Source organism: Schistocerca gregaria, chromosome 3, assembly GCF_023897955.1.
Source record: "Schistocerca gregaria isolate iqSchGreg1 chromosome 3, iqSchGreg1.2, whole genome shotgun sequence".
Classification (NCBI taxonomy): Eukaryota; Metazoa; Arthropoda; class Insecta; order Orthoptera; family Acrididae; genus Schistocerca; species Schistocerca gregaria.
In genome coordinates, this window is record NC_064922.1 from 415,369,268 (window position 1) to 415,383,287 (window position 14,020).

Consider the following 14,020-nt stretch of genomic DNA (forward strand, 5'->3'; position numbering starts at 1 on the left):
TGAGTAGTCCATGCGCAAGACAGGCAACATCAAGTAGAGAGCCTGAGCTCAGGAGCGCCGTGGTCGAGTGCTTAGCGTGAGCAGCTGTTGCCGGCACGGTAGCTCAGCGTGTTCGGTCAGAGGGTTAGCTGCCCTCTGTAATAAAAAAAAACTGAGTGACTGGATCAGTAACGAACTTCAATGGGCGTCAGGTGACGTCCGCCACGAACAATTGAAACGAACAAAATGAAATTACAAAAGTTTAGTGTCTGTGTTTTGCGAAGGCACCGCAAAACCGTGCGATTAGTAAACGAAAGGACGTGCCTCTCCAGTGGGAACCGAAAACATTTGATCGCAAGGTCATAGGTCAACCGATTCCTCCACAGGGAAACACGTCTGATATGTTTTGTTTCGATGTTCCTTTAGGTGTAGCGTCCCCATACTACGGCGCAGTTACCTCACACCGGACGGACGGACAGATAATAATTGTCTGAAAATAAAAGTCAACTTTTCACTCGAGGGAAGTCTTGAACCACGGACCTCTCGTTGCGCAGCTCCTCACGGTACCCACGGGACCACGGCGCTCCTGAGCTCATTTTATCCTTGATGTTGCTTATCTTCCACATGCACTACTCAGTTTGACTATTTTGCTTATTTTTTTCATAACTACACACAACTTCCTCCTGTTTTATCGATTGATCTGTGTTCAGTTTTTCAAAGCCTATCCACTGTGCTAACTTATAACTAAATCTGTGGGGGTTGCGATGGGGAGGTTTCCTTCAAAAAATGGCTCTGAGCACTATGGGACTTAACATCTATGGTCATCAGTCCCCTAGAACTTAGAACTACTTAAACCTAACTAACCTAAGGACACCACACAACACCCAGCCATCACGAGGCAGAGAAAATCCCTGACCCCCCCGGGAATCGAACCCGGGAACCCGGGCTTGGGAGGCGAGAACGCTAACGCACGACCGCGAGATGCGGACGAAGGTTTTCTTGTTAGTGTCTACGGCCTGATGAAGTGTTTCATATATCGCTAACAAATTACACACCCTCGCCTTCCTCGTGAAACAGTTTGTGTATTAATGACAGCCATATCAAAATCCCTGCAGTAGTTCTTGCGATTAGCCTTCACATACAAGCAGAAAATCGCGGCGGTGAACTTTAAAATAATATACATGTATAGGTAGCTGCACCGGAGGATTGTATCATTGCAGTTTGTATACTTAATCTGAACAATATTTTTTGCAGTACATTTAAAATACTCTTCTCTATTTTTCCCATGCTCTTCGTTTTCCTTTCGTACAAAGCTGGTCTCTAAATGCTCAATTTCAGAATTTTTTCCTCAGTTCTATGTTAGTATTTGATAGCAGAAGTTTTTATTCACGTGTGACGATCTGCTTCTTGTAACCTACGTATGTCGTCCAACATGCGTAATCTTAATTTACGCAAACATTTATGTTTTTCGTTTTTTATATCGCGTCATCCTGAGTTTCGATGTTTGACAAGTTACTATCTTCACAAACTGCGACATCGACGCGAAAAACACAGTGACCCGTACATGTAATAAGTTTCTTTAATTTACGTCTATGGTCACAATCTTTTTTTGTTTAACAGATTACCGGTTACGGTCTTTAATGATCATCATCAGATCTGCAACAAAATGGGAAAATATAAATACACTCGTAAACTGTATACAGGTTAAGAACAATATATAGAGCATATTGAAAAGTACTACTGACAAAATTTACATTTGTGCACTTTAAATATGAAAAGGCACACCTGTTTCATAAAAACAAAGTCCTAATGTACTGCAGCCATAGTGGCATCGTCAAATGTTAAATGCGGAATCAGCACCAGCATCGTCAAATACATATAAATCACATCACATACACGGGTTATGTTGTCCGTGATGACTGGATGTTGTGTGATGTCCTTAGGTTAGTTAGGTTTAAGTAGTTCTAAGTTCTAGGGGACTGATGACCATAGATGTGAAGGCTCATAGTGCTCAGAGCCATTTGAACCATGTTGTCAGTAAAACTACTGTTTAAAACAAGCTGCCGTATAGTAGCCACAAGATGTTTGTGTTGTAAGTTGACCAGGTGTCGCTAATGTCGGCATACACTAGTTTTCAATAATTAATTGAAACAGAAAAAATAAAAGGGGGATACAATAGTTGAAGTCTGCAATAAGCCTATAAAGTATAGAAGGTGTTACAGTAATAAAAAGCAATAAAAAGAAGAAAAGGATAAAAATAATATTGTTAAAAGGACGAAGAGTTAAAAAACAGTGCTTGACATATGCTCTAGTGCCAATTCTACACAATGACATAAATATTAAACACCATTGATATTGCAGCGTGTAATATTAAACAACATAAAACAAATCGCTAAAGGAGCCACAAATGAAAGGAAATATAGATCTGCACATAATCAGCGAGCTCTGTTAGCGCTAACGCCAGAATTCCGCACAGGCGAGAAGTAGTTGGAGGAACGTGACCGGCAGAGGACCCCTCATTTCCCTGCGGTGCACAAACATCTTGTGGCTACTGTACGGCAGCTTGTTTTAAACAGTAATTTTACTGACAACATGACTCGTGCATGTGATGTGATTTATATGTATTTGACTATGCTCGTGCTGATTCCGCATTTAACATTTGGCGATGCCACTATGGCTGCAGTACATTAGGACTTCGTTTTTATGAAACAGGTATGCCTCTTCATATTTAAAGCGCACAAATGTAGATTTTGTCAGTACTACTTTTCAATATGCTCTATGTATTGTTCTTAAGCTGTATACAGTTTGCTAGTGTATTTATATTTTTCCCATTTTTGCTGCAGATCTGATGATGGTCATTAAAGACCGAAACCGGTAATCTGTTAAACAAAAAAAGAATGTGATCATAGACATAAATTAAAGAAAGTTACTATCTGATGTTATTACTCTTAATCATTATGGTTTTTCTATTATTTATCCTTCATCCAAATGCTGAGACAGGTAGCATGTCCACTATATTCGACGGCTTTAATTTTTCCTTATTTTAGTTTACTTTGACAACCCTGTATGCTGATCTTACCATTGTATGCCTCTTTTATTTCTGTTCTGAAATCTAGTTTCACAACTTTCATTATTTATTCAAAATTTACATTAACCAACAGTGGTCGTAAGATACATACCTGTCATTAGACCCTACTTAAGAAGGGATTATCTTTGTTGTTGTTGTTCTTTTTTATCCCAGTGACTCCAACTTGATTTATGTACACTCCTGGAAATGGAAAAAAGAACACATTGACACCGGTGTGTCAGACCCACCATACTTGCTCCGGACACTGCGAGAGGGCTGTACAAGCAATGATCACACGCACGGCACAGCGGACACACCAGGAACCGCGGTGTTGGCCGTCCAATGGCGCTAGCTGCGCAGCATTTGTGGACCGCCGCCGTCAGTGTCAGCCAGTTTGCCGTGGCATACGGAGCTCCATCGCAGTCTTTAACACTGGTAGCATGCCGCGACAGCGTGGACGTGAACCGTATGTGCAGTTGACGGACTTTGAGCGAGGGCGTATAGTGGGCATGCGGGAGGCCGGGTGGACGTACCGCCGAATTGCTCAACACGTGGGGCGTTAGGTCTCCACAGTACATCGATGTTGTCGCCAGTGGTCGGCGGAAGGTGCACGTGCCCGTCGACCTGGGACCGGACCGCAGCGACGCACGGATGCACGCCAAGACCGTAGCATCCTACGCAGTGCCGTAGGGGACCGCACGGCCACTTCCCAGAAAATTAGGGACACTGTTGCTCCTGGGGTGTCGGCGAGGACCATTCGCAACCGTCTCCATGAAGCTGGGCTACGGTCCCGCACACCGTTAGGCCGTCTTCCGCTCACGCCCCAACATCGTGCAGCCCGCCTCTAGTGCTGTCGCGATAAGCGTGAATGGAGGGACGAATGGAGACGTGTCGTCTTCAGCGATGAGAGTCGCTTCTGCCTTGGTGCCAATGATGGTCGTATGCGTGTTTGGCGCCGTACAGGTGAGCGCCACAATCAGGACTGCATACGACCGAGGCACACAGGGCCAACATCCGGCATCATGGTGTGGGGAGCGATCTCCTACACTGGCCGTACACCTCTGGTGATCGTCGAGGGTACAATGAATAGTGCACGGTACATCCAAACCGTCATCGAACCCATCGTTCTACCATTCCTAGACCGGCAAGGGAACTTGTTGTTCCAACAGGACAATGCTCGTCTGCATGTATCCCGTGCCACCCAACGTGCTCTAGAAGGTGTAAGTCAACTACCCTGGCCAGCAAGATCTCCGGATCTGTCCCCCATTGAGCATGTTTGGGACTGGATGAAGCGTCGTCTCACGCGGTCTGCACATCCAGCACGGACGCTGGTCCAACTGAGGCGCCAGGTGGAAATGGCATGGCAAGCAGTTCCACAGGACTACATCCAGCATCTCTACGATCGTCTCCATGGGAAAATAGCAGCCTGCATTGCTGCGACAGGTGGATATACACTGTACTAGTGCCGACATTGAGCATGCTCTGTTGCTTGTGTCTATGTGCCTGTGGTTCTGTCAGTGTGATCATGTGATGCATCTGACCCCAGGAATGTGTCAATAAAGTTTCCCCTTCCTGGGACAATGAATTCCCGGTGTTCTTATTTCAATTTCCAGGAGTGTAGATGTTGTCAGTTATTTATCTTTCTCAGTATTTTCTCCATTCGTTTCAATACGGGTACATCAAACATCAATTTCCACTGACAATCTTGATCGTTTTTGTAGATGTACAAATGACTTGATGGTGTTTTTAGGCATAGAAAAGGAAAATTGAGTGAAGGTGCTCTTCCGTCGCATGCTGATAATGGCCATTAGTTATTGTCGGTCGCAGTCAAACAGATGATAGTATACGCTAGCAAATGAGAATCTCTCCAGTTTTATAATCTTAGTTGTCACAAATATTTAGGTGATTTTTCTTCATATGTTACGATTTCCGGTGTTATGATTTGGTTGAGAAGTAATCGCACAGCTCGAATTGCTGTGAGTCAAATGAGCAGCGATGAAATTTACGTGGGCATGCTGAAAAGTCTCACCTCCGATTTTTTATGTGAAAACTCTTAAGGATTTTTAAATAAAACAAACGTTATTAGCAATATACATCTTTATTCTGCATGTCTATGTGTTTATTTCTCAATATAGTTCCCCTGGCGTCGAACAGATTTCTCTCAGTGAGAGCCAAATTTGTTAATACCACCACTGTAAAATGTTTGACTTTGTTGACGGAGCCATAACCTCGCCCCTGGTCGCACCGACTTATCACTGTTGAAGTGAAGTCCGAAGGTGTCCTTTACGTTCTGTAAACATATGACAATCGCATAAGGGCAATTCGGGACTTAATGGAGGATGACGGATGACAGTGGATCCGAACACTGTAGCAGTCATCGTGTGTGGTCTGGCGTTGTCATCATGAAGGAGGGAGTGCTCCGTCTTCTTCGAATTCGAAACACGATTACAGCTGTTTCTCACGCACCGACGTCATTTCGTTACACACAGCCATGTTACACGCTACAATTCGGAACCGTCTTAGCGGCTGAGGGCTGAAAATACACTGATGTCCATTAAAATTGCTACACCAAGAAGAAATGCAGATGATAAACGGGTATTCATTGGACAAATATATTACATTAGAACTGACGAGAACTGACATGTGATTACATTTTCACGCAATTTGGGTGCATAGATCCCAGAACAACCAACTCTGGCCGTAATAACGGCCTTGATACGCGTGGGCATTGAATCAAATAGACCTTGGATGGCGTGTACAGGTACAGCTGCCCATGCAATATCAACACGATACCACAGTTCATCGAGAGTAGTGACTGGCGTATTGTGACGAGCCAGTTGCTCGGCCACCATTGACCAGACGTTTTCAATTGGGTGAGAGATCTGGAGAAATTGTTGACCAGGCCAGCAGTTGAACATTTTCTGTATTCAGAAAGGCCCGTACAGGACCTGCAACATGCATTCGTGCATTATCCTGCTCAAATGTAGTGTTTTGCAGGGATCGAATGACGGGTAGAGCACGGGTCTAACATATCTGAAATGGAACGTCCACTGTTTAAAGTGCCGTCAATGCGAATAAGGCGTGACCGAGACGTGTGACCAATGGCACCCCAAACCATCACGCCGGGTAATACGTCAGTAGGGCGATGACGAATACACGCTTTCAATGTGCGTGCACCGCGATGTCGCCAAACACGGATGCTGACCATCATGATGCTGTAAACAGAGCCTGGATTCATCCGAAAAAATGACGTTTTGCCATTCATGCGCCCAGGTTCGTCGTTGAGTACACCATCGCAGGCACTCCTGTCTGTGATGCAGCGTCAAGGGTAACCGCAGCCATGGCTTCACGATCCGTTACAGCCGTGCGGATAAGATGCCTGTCATCTCGACTGCTAGTGATACGAGGCCGATTGGCGTTCCGTACTACCCTCCTGAACCCACCGATTCCATATTCTGCTAACAGTCATTGGATCTCGATCAACGCGAGCAGCAATGTCGCAATTCAGCAGATTGTAGCGCAGTCGTTAGGCATTTGTATAGGTTAGTTGATACATTCTTTGCGTGCTTCGCTTGCGTTATCTAGGCACGGACTCGTGTTTCAGTAACTGTTGTTCAACATCGATTAGAATGGACAGGGACTGCGATTGCTGTGTTCGGATGAGGGCTGACTTGGCATCCCTTCGCTCACAGCTGCAATCGGCGCTGACTTCGGTCGCGCAGCTTGAGGCTGTTGCCAATGGGCACCACTGTGGGGAGCCGGACTTGGGTATCACGGGGATGTCAACCTCGTCCCGTCTGTCCCCAGATCGGTCTGCCGCTGTGGTTGCCCCGGTTGCTGCCCGCAGTGGGGCTGAGCCCTCGCCTGTGGTTGATTGGGAGGTCGTTCCAAGGCGTGGCAGGCAGCGAAAGGCGTCCCCGGAGGCTGATCAGAAAGCCTCCCCGGTGCGTCTGACAAACCGGTTTCAGGCACTGACTCTGGCTGAGCCAGATGCAGCTGCCTGCCCTGTTTCAGAGGATCATTCTCAGCCTTCAAGGCCCGGGCAATCGCAGAGGGTGGGCTTACTGGTAGTTGGGAGCTCCAATGTTAGGCGCGTAATGGGGCCCCTTAGGGATACGGCGGCTAAGGAGGGGAAGAAATCCAGTGTGCACTCCGTGTGCATTCCGGGAGGAGTCATTCCTGATGTGGAAAGGGTGCTTCCGGATGCCATGAAGAGCACAGGGTGCAGCCAGCTGCAGATGGTGGCACATGTCAGCACCAATGACGTGTGTCGCTTTGGATCTGAGGAAATTCTCTCTGGATTCCAGCGACTATCTGATTTGGTGAAGGCTGCCGGTCTTGCTTACGAGATGAAGGCAGAGCTCACCATCTGCATCATCGTTGACAGAACCGACTGCGGACCTTTGGTGCAGAGCCGGTTGGAGAGTCTGAATCAGAGGCTCAGACGGTTTTGAGACCGTATTGGCTGCAGATTCCTTGACTTGCGCCATCGGGTTCCGCTGAATACGTCAGGAGTTCACTACACTCAGCTGGCGGCTACACGGGTAGTGGAGGCTGTGTGGCGTGGACTGGGCGGTTTTTTAGGTTAGAAGGCCTCGGGAAAGTGCGGGATGGGCTGCAATGTCAAAGGGTGCTTGGCAATTACAGGACGTGCTTGGATCAAGGAACAGTCGGAATTGTAAATTGTTGTAGTTGCGCTGTAAAAGTCCCTGAGCTTCAAGCGCTAATAGAAAGCACAGAAGCTGATATCGTTATAGGTACAGAAAGCTGGCTAAAGCCTGAAATAAGTTCTGCAGAAATTTTTACGAAGTCTCAGACGGTGTTCAGGAAAGATAGATTAGGCAGAATTGGTGGTGGAGTGTTTGTCAGTAGTGGTTTATCTTGTAGTGAAGTCGAAGTAGATACTCCGTGCGAATTGGTATGGGTGGAGGTTATACTTAACAGCCGAATTAAGTTAATAATTGGCTCCTTCTACCGACCCCCAGACTCCGATGATACAGTTGCGGAACAGTTCAGAGAAAGTTTGAGTCTCGTAACAAATAAATACCCCACTCATACGGTTATAGTTGGTGGGGACTTCAACCTACCCTCGGTATGTTGGCAAAAATACTTGTTCAAAACCGGTGGTAGGCAGAAAATGTCTTCCGAGATTGTCCTAAATGCATTCTCCGAAAATTATTTCGAGCAGTTAGTCCACGAACCCACGCGAATTGTAAATGGTTGCGAAAACACACTTGACCTCTTAGCCACAAACAATCCAGAGCTGATAGAGAGCATCATGACTGATACAGGGATTAGTGATCACAAGGTCGTTGTAGCTAGGCTCAATACCATTTCTTCCAAATCCATCAGAAACAAACGCAAAATAATTTTATTTAAAAAAGCGGATAAAGTGTCACTAGAAGCCTTCCTAAAAGACAATTTCCATTCCTTCCGAACTGACTATGCGAATGTAGACGAGATGTGGCTCAAATTCAAAGATATAGTAGCAACAGCAATTGAGATATTCATACCTCATAAACTGGTAAGAGATGGAACGGATCCCCTGTGGTACACAAAAAAGGTCCGAACGCTGTTGCAGAGGCAACGGAAAAAGCATGCGAAGTTCAGAAGAACGCGAAATCCCGAAGATGGGCTAAAACTTGCAGACGCGCGAAATTTGGCACGTACTTCGATGCGAAATGCCTTTAATAGGTTCCACAACGAAACATTGTCTCGAAATTTGGTAGAAAATCCGAAGAAATTCTGGTCGTATGTAAAGTACACAAGCGGCAAGACGCAGTCAATACCTTCGCTGCACAGTGCCGATGGTACTGTTATCGACGACTGTGCCGCTAAAGCGGAGCTATTGAACGCAGTTTTCCGAAATTTCTTCACCAGGGAAGACGAATGGAATATTACAGAATTTGAAACACGAACATGTGCTAGCATGAGTTTCTTAGTAGTAGATACCTTAGGGGTTGCGAAGCAACTCAAATCGCTTGATACGGGCAAGTCTTCAGGTCCAGATTGTATACCTGTAAGGTGTCAGGCAAATCCAACACCTTACATGAAAACCCTGACATAATAAGCAAATCTACTAGCATGTCACATAGCTCCGAATAAATCGTGACATTAAATTAACCAAAGTAATACGAGTAACGAGTGAGCAAATGGAATACCACAGACTAACACAAGAATGCCTAAATGCATGTCGTACCTTCCCACCGTGAGGCAGACGCAGTTCCGAGGGGAGAAACGAGGAGAGAAGCCGAGAGCAGAACCGTGTTAAGCTAGATAAGGGAGGGGCTGGGCACCCACGCCGCGAGCCTACCTATACGACTATACAACCCGCACGTTTTAGCGTGAGGCTTTTTCGCGTCTCAGGTATGTCAAGGACAACCCCCAGCCCATGTTAAAAGCTAGAGCCCTCCAGAAAAACAGTATAGATCTTACGATAACACAAAAAGGGCCACTACCACCCGCAAGTTTTCGCGTGAGCGTTTTCGCGTGTCTGTTACATTAGGATCACTCCCCAGCCCATGTTAAAAGATAGAGCCCTCCAGAAGAGCAGTACAGATCTTACGATAACGCTAAAAGGACCACACCAGCTGCAGGTTTTAGCGTGAGACTTTTTAGCGTCTCTGTTACGTTGCAAACTTTAAAAAACATTGCCCCACCACGAAAAGTATAACGTTTCTCATTGTAGGCGGAGCTTAAGGTTAACATTGAGACCCTGATTGGTCAGATGAAAACATAGCCAGATAGTTTTATTAAACTAACTTCGGTAAATTGTAGTAAGGAGAAGTTAGATGAGAGTTGGTTCCGAGACGGCGAGCTGGATGACTGCTGCGCCGGCCGCTGCCGCCCTGACGCTGCTTAAACACCGACAAGGTAATGAACGCACGTGATGCCGCATTTTTGAGCGCATAAGGCTTCACTCAGAACTGCAGAAGACTCATCTGTTACACCCCCTTTTTAAGTAATAGTAGTGTCGATCGTTAATTAAAACTCATGGTGTTCACATTTGCCACTTGAAGTAAAAATCTGAAACGCGATAATTTTTCTATTATATAGTTATTGAGAAGCCACATCAGCCACTGTAATTTACGACAAGTTGAATCACTAATTAAAGATAATTGAGGGTCACTGTAGACCATTTTGATAGTTTTCTCTTTTGTGAAACTTAAATTAAACCTAGATTATAGATGTGATATGGCATAGGTCATCCTTCGATCGATTGTAGAACTTGGAAACCCATTCAGGGAATATTCGTTCACATTTTTGTTGAACGCAGTTGGTTTTTACCATCCTGTATTAAAACATTTCCTTTTATCAATAGTGCAATTTATAATCATTGTTTTGTGAGTAGAATAAAATTTCCAATGGTAAACTTAACCGATTTTTCGTCGTTATTTTACCAGCTAACTAAAAATAGGAAAGTCTTGAACCCTTTCCACTAAATTTAGTTAGTATTAAGATTCTTTTACAGGGAGTGCAGTGGAGCTGACGCTGAGATCATTAAGTATTTGGTTATATCATCGCTAGTCTCACTGAACTCTTCTGAATTCTACATGTCATGTGTGGTCTGGCGTCTCCTTACCAGCAACAGGACCCAGGTTCAAACTAGTTAATTCCCTAAAAAACACGATCAGAGCGTCGTTGCGCGAAAGTGGTAGGGAGACACGATATAGAACAATCAGACACCACCATGAATGTTTAGATACCGATTAGGTTCCTTTCAGATTACGATGATACTATAGCTCCCTACTTAGCACTCATATACAACCGCTCGCTCACCGATAGATCTGTACCTACAGATTGGAAAATTGCGCAGGTCGCACCAGTGTTCAAGAAGGGTAGTAGGAGTAATCCATTTAACTACAGACCTATATCATTGACGTCGGTTTGCAGTAGGGTTTTGGAGCATATACTGTATTCAAACGTTATGAATCACCTCGAAGGGAACGATCTATTGACACGTAATCAGCATGGCTTCAGAAAACATCGCTCTTGTGCAACGCAGCTAACTCTTTATTCGCACGAAGTAATGGCCGCTATCGACAGGGGATCTCAAGTTGATTCCGTATTTCTAGATTTCCGGAAAGCTTTTGACACCGTTCCTCACAAGCGACTTCTAATCAAGCTGCGGAGCTATGGGGTATCGTCTTAGTTGTGCGACTGGATTCGTGATTTCCTGTCAGGAAGGTCGCAGTTCGTAGTAATAGACGGCAAATCATCGAGTAAAACGGAAGTGATATCAGGTGTTCCCCAGGGAAGCGTCCTGGGACCTCTACTGTTCCTGATCTATATAAATGACCTGGGTGACAATCTGAGCAGTTCTCTTAGATTGTTCGCAGATGATGCTGTAATTTACCGTCTAGTAAGGTCATCCGAAGCCCAGTATCAGTTGCAAAGCGATTTAGAGAAGATTGCTGTATGGTGTGTCAGGTGGCAGTTGACGCTAAATAACGAAAAGTGTGAGATGATCCACATGAGTTCCAAAAGAAATCCGTTGGAATTCGATTACTCGATAAATAGTACAATTCTCAAGGCTGTCAATTCAACTAAGTACCTGGGTGTTAAAATTACGAACAACTTCAGTTGGAAGGACCACATAGATAATATTGTTGGGAAGGCGAGCCAAAGGTTGCGTTTCATTGGCAGGACACTTAGAAGATGCAACAAGTCCACTAAAGAGACAGCTTACACTACACTCGTTCGTCCTCTGTTAGAATATTGCTTTGCGGTGTGGGATCCTTACCAGGTGGGATTGACGGAGGACATCGAAAGGGTGCAAAAAAGGGCAGCTCGTTTTGTATTATCGCGTTATGGGGGAGAGAGTGTGGCAGATATGATACACGAGTTGGGATGGAAGTCATTACAGCATAGACGTTTTTCGTCGCGGCGAGACCTTTTTACGAAATTTCAGTCACCAACTTTCTCTTCCGAATGCGAAAATATTTTGTTGAGCCCAACCTACATAGGTAGGAATGATCATCAAACTAAAATAAGAGAAATCAGAGCTCGAACAGAAAGGTTTAGGTGTTCGTTTTTCCCGCTCGCTGTTTGGGAGTGGAATAGTAGAGAGATAGTATGATTGTGGTTCGATGAACCCTCTACCAAGCACTTCAATGTGAATTGCAGAGTAGTCATGTAGATGTAGATGTAGATACGATAAACCGCAATCGCGATAGGCTACAATACGACCTTTATCAAAGTCGGATACGTGATGTTACGCAATTCTCCTCCTTACACGTGGCATCACAACAACGCTTCGCCAGATAACGCTGATCAACTGCTGTTTGAGTATGAGAAATCGGTTGGAAACTTTCCGCATGTCAGCACGTTGTAGGTGTCGCCACCCGCGGGAACCTTGCGTGAATGCTCTGAAAAGCTAATCATATGCATGTCACAGCATCTTCGTCTTGTCGGTAGCGTCTGTAGCACGTTATCTTCGTGGTGTAGCAATTTTAATGGCCAGTAGTGTATGTAGACATAAAGAATAAAGGTGTAGTTTGTTAATAATGCTTGTTTTACAGCATTTTTAAGAGTTTTCACACAAAAAATTTGGACGCGTTACTTTTTCAGCACACCCTCGTATAATCTTGATTGGCACAACAAATACGAGTATTTACTCGTTTTTCTGGTGTATGTCGAGATATCGGAGGTGGCGGCTAGGGCATGAGGGTAGAGCTTCAATCACTGGACTGAAACGAGAAGGAAAGATGTTTCCATCAGTGTTATTATGTACATTACACTGTTTTTCCGTCACATATCACGTTTCCGAAGTGGTGGTTATGGGCGGGACCTAACAGCTCAGCTTAAATGGGTGGAAGTGAACTACATAGCTTGAAGTATGAAGCATAAGGAATCGAACTAGCATTGTAATTGGCTACCCGCATTCGACTAATGATTCGTCGTGTTTGCTTCCCATTATCATAAGTAGCAGCGGTGTGGCCAACCGGTTCTAGGCGCTTCAGTCTGGCCGCCACGGTCGCAGGATAGAATCCTGCCTCGGGAATGGATGTGCGTGATGTCCTTACGTTAGTTAGGTTTAAGTAGTTCTAAGTTCTAGGGGACTGATGACCTCAGAAGTTAAGTCCCATAGTGTTCAGAGGCATTTGAACCATCAATAGCAGCGCGCAACGGAAAAACCAGTAAGTGCACTTTTATCCAAAGGTGAATGTTTCTTATCTAACAACCCTTTGTTTTCCCGAAGCCAAACTGATCATCGAGAGTACTTATAATATTTTCTTTTTCAAAATGGCTCTGAGCACTATGGGACTTAACATCTGAGGTTATCAGTCCCCTAGAACTTAGAACTATTTAAACCTAACTAACCTAAGGACATCACACACATCCATGCCCGAGACAGGATTCGAACCAGCGATCGTAGCGGTCGCGCGGTTCCAGACTGTAGCGAATAGAACCGCTCACCAACCCGGACGGCCATTTTCTTTTTCTTTATTAATATTTTTTTATCGGCAATTTAGGAACGTACCTGTACGATGTGTCTTTGATTGTGCAGTAATTTCCACATCCACCTGATTCTGTCGTTGAGGTCACTTTGAAGGCCAATGCTCCTCTGTATTCATGTCGTGGGTATCGTGTTTCACAAAGTCTTGACATTCGATCATATAACCTTCGGGTTCTTAAACAGGGTGTATACGACCCGGGACAACTGGGAGATCCGGGAAAAACCCGGGAATTTTTTCATCCGGGAGAAAACCCGTAAAATCCCGGGAATTTTTTAGAATTCCGGGAATGTTTCATTGTTTTAGTTTTCTGTTAAATTTCTGTGATTTTGACTGGTAAGAACCAATACTCCACGAAAACATTAACAAGAGGAAGAAAAAACGAAAATAAAAATTAAGTCGCAAAGGAAACCCGCCATATACAACAACAAAACATAGTTGTCATACAAGCGTCTGCCAACAGCAAAGTGTGTCAAAGGCTTTAGAAAGACTATGCAATGATTCATAACGATTGCCT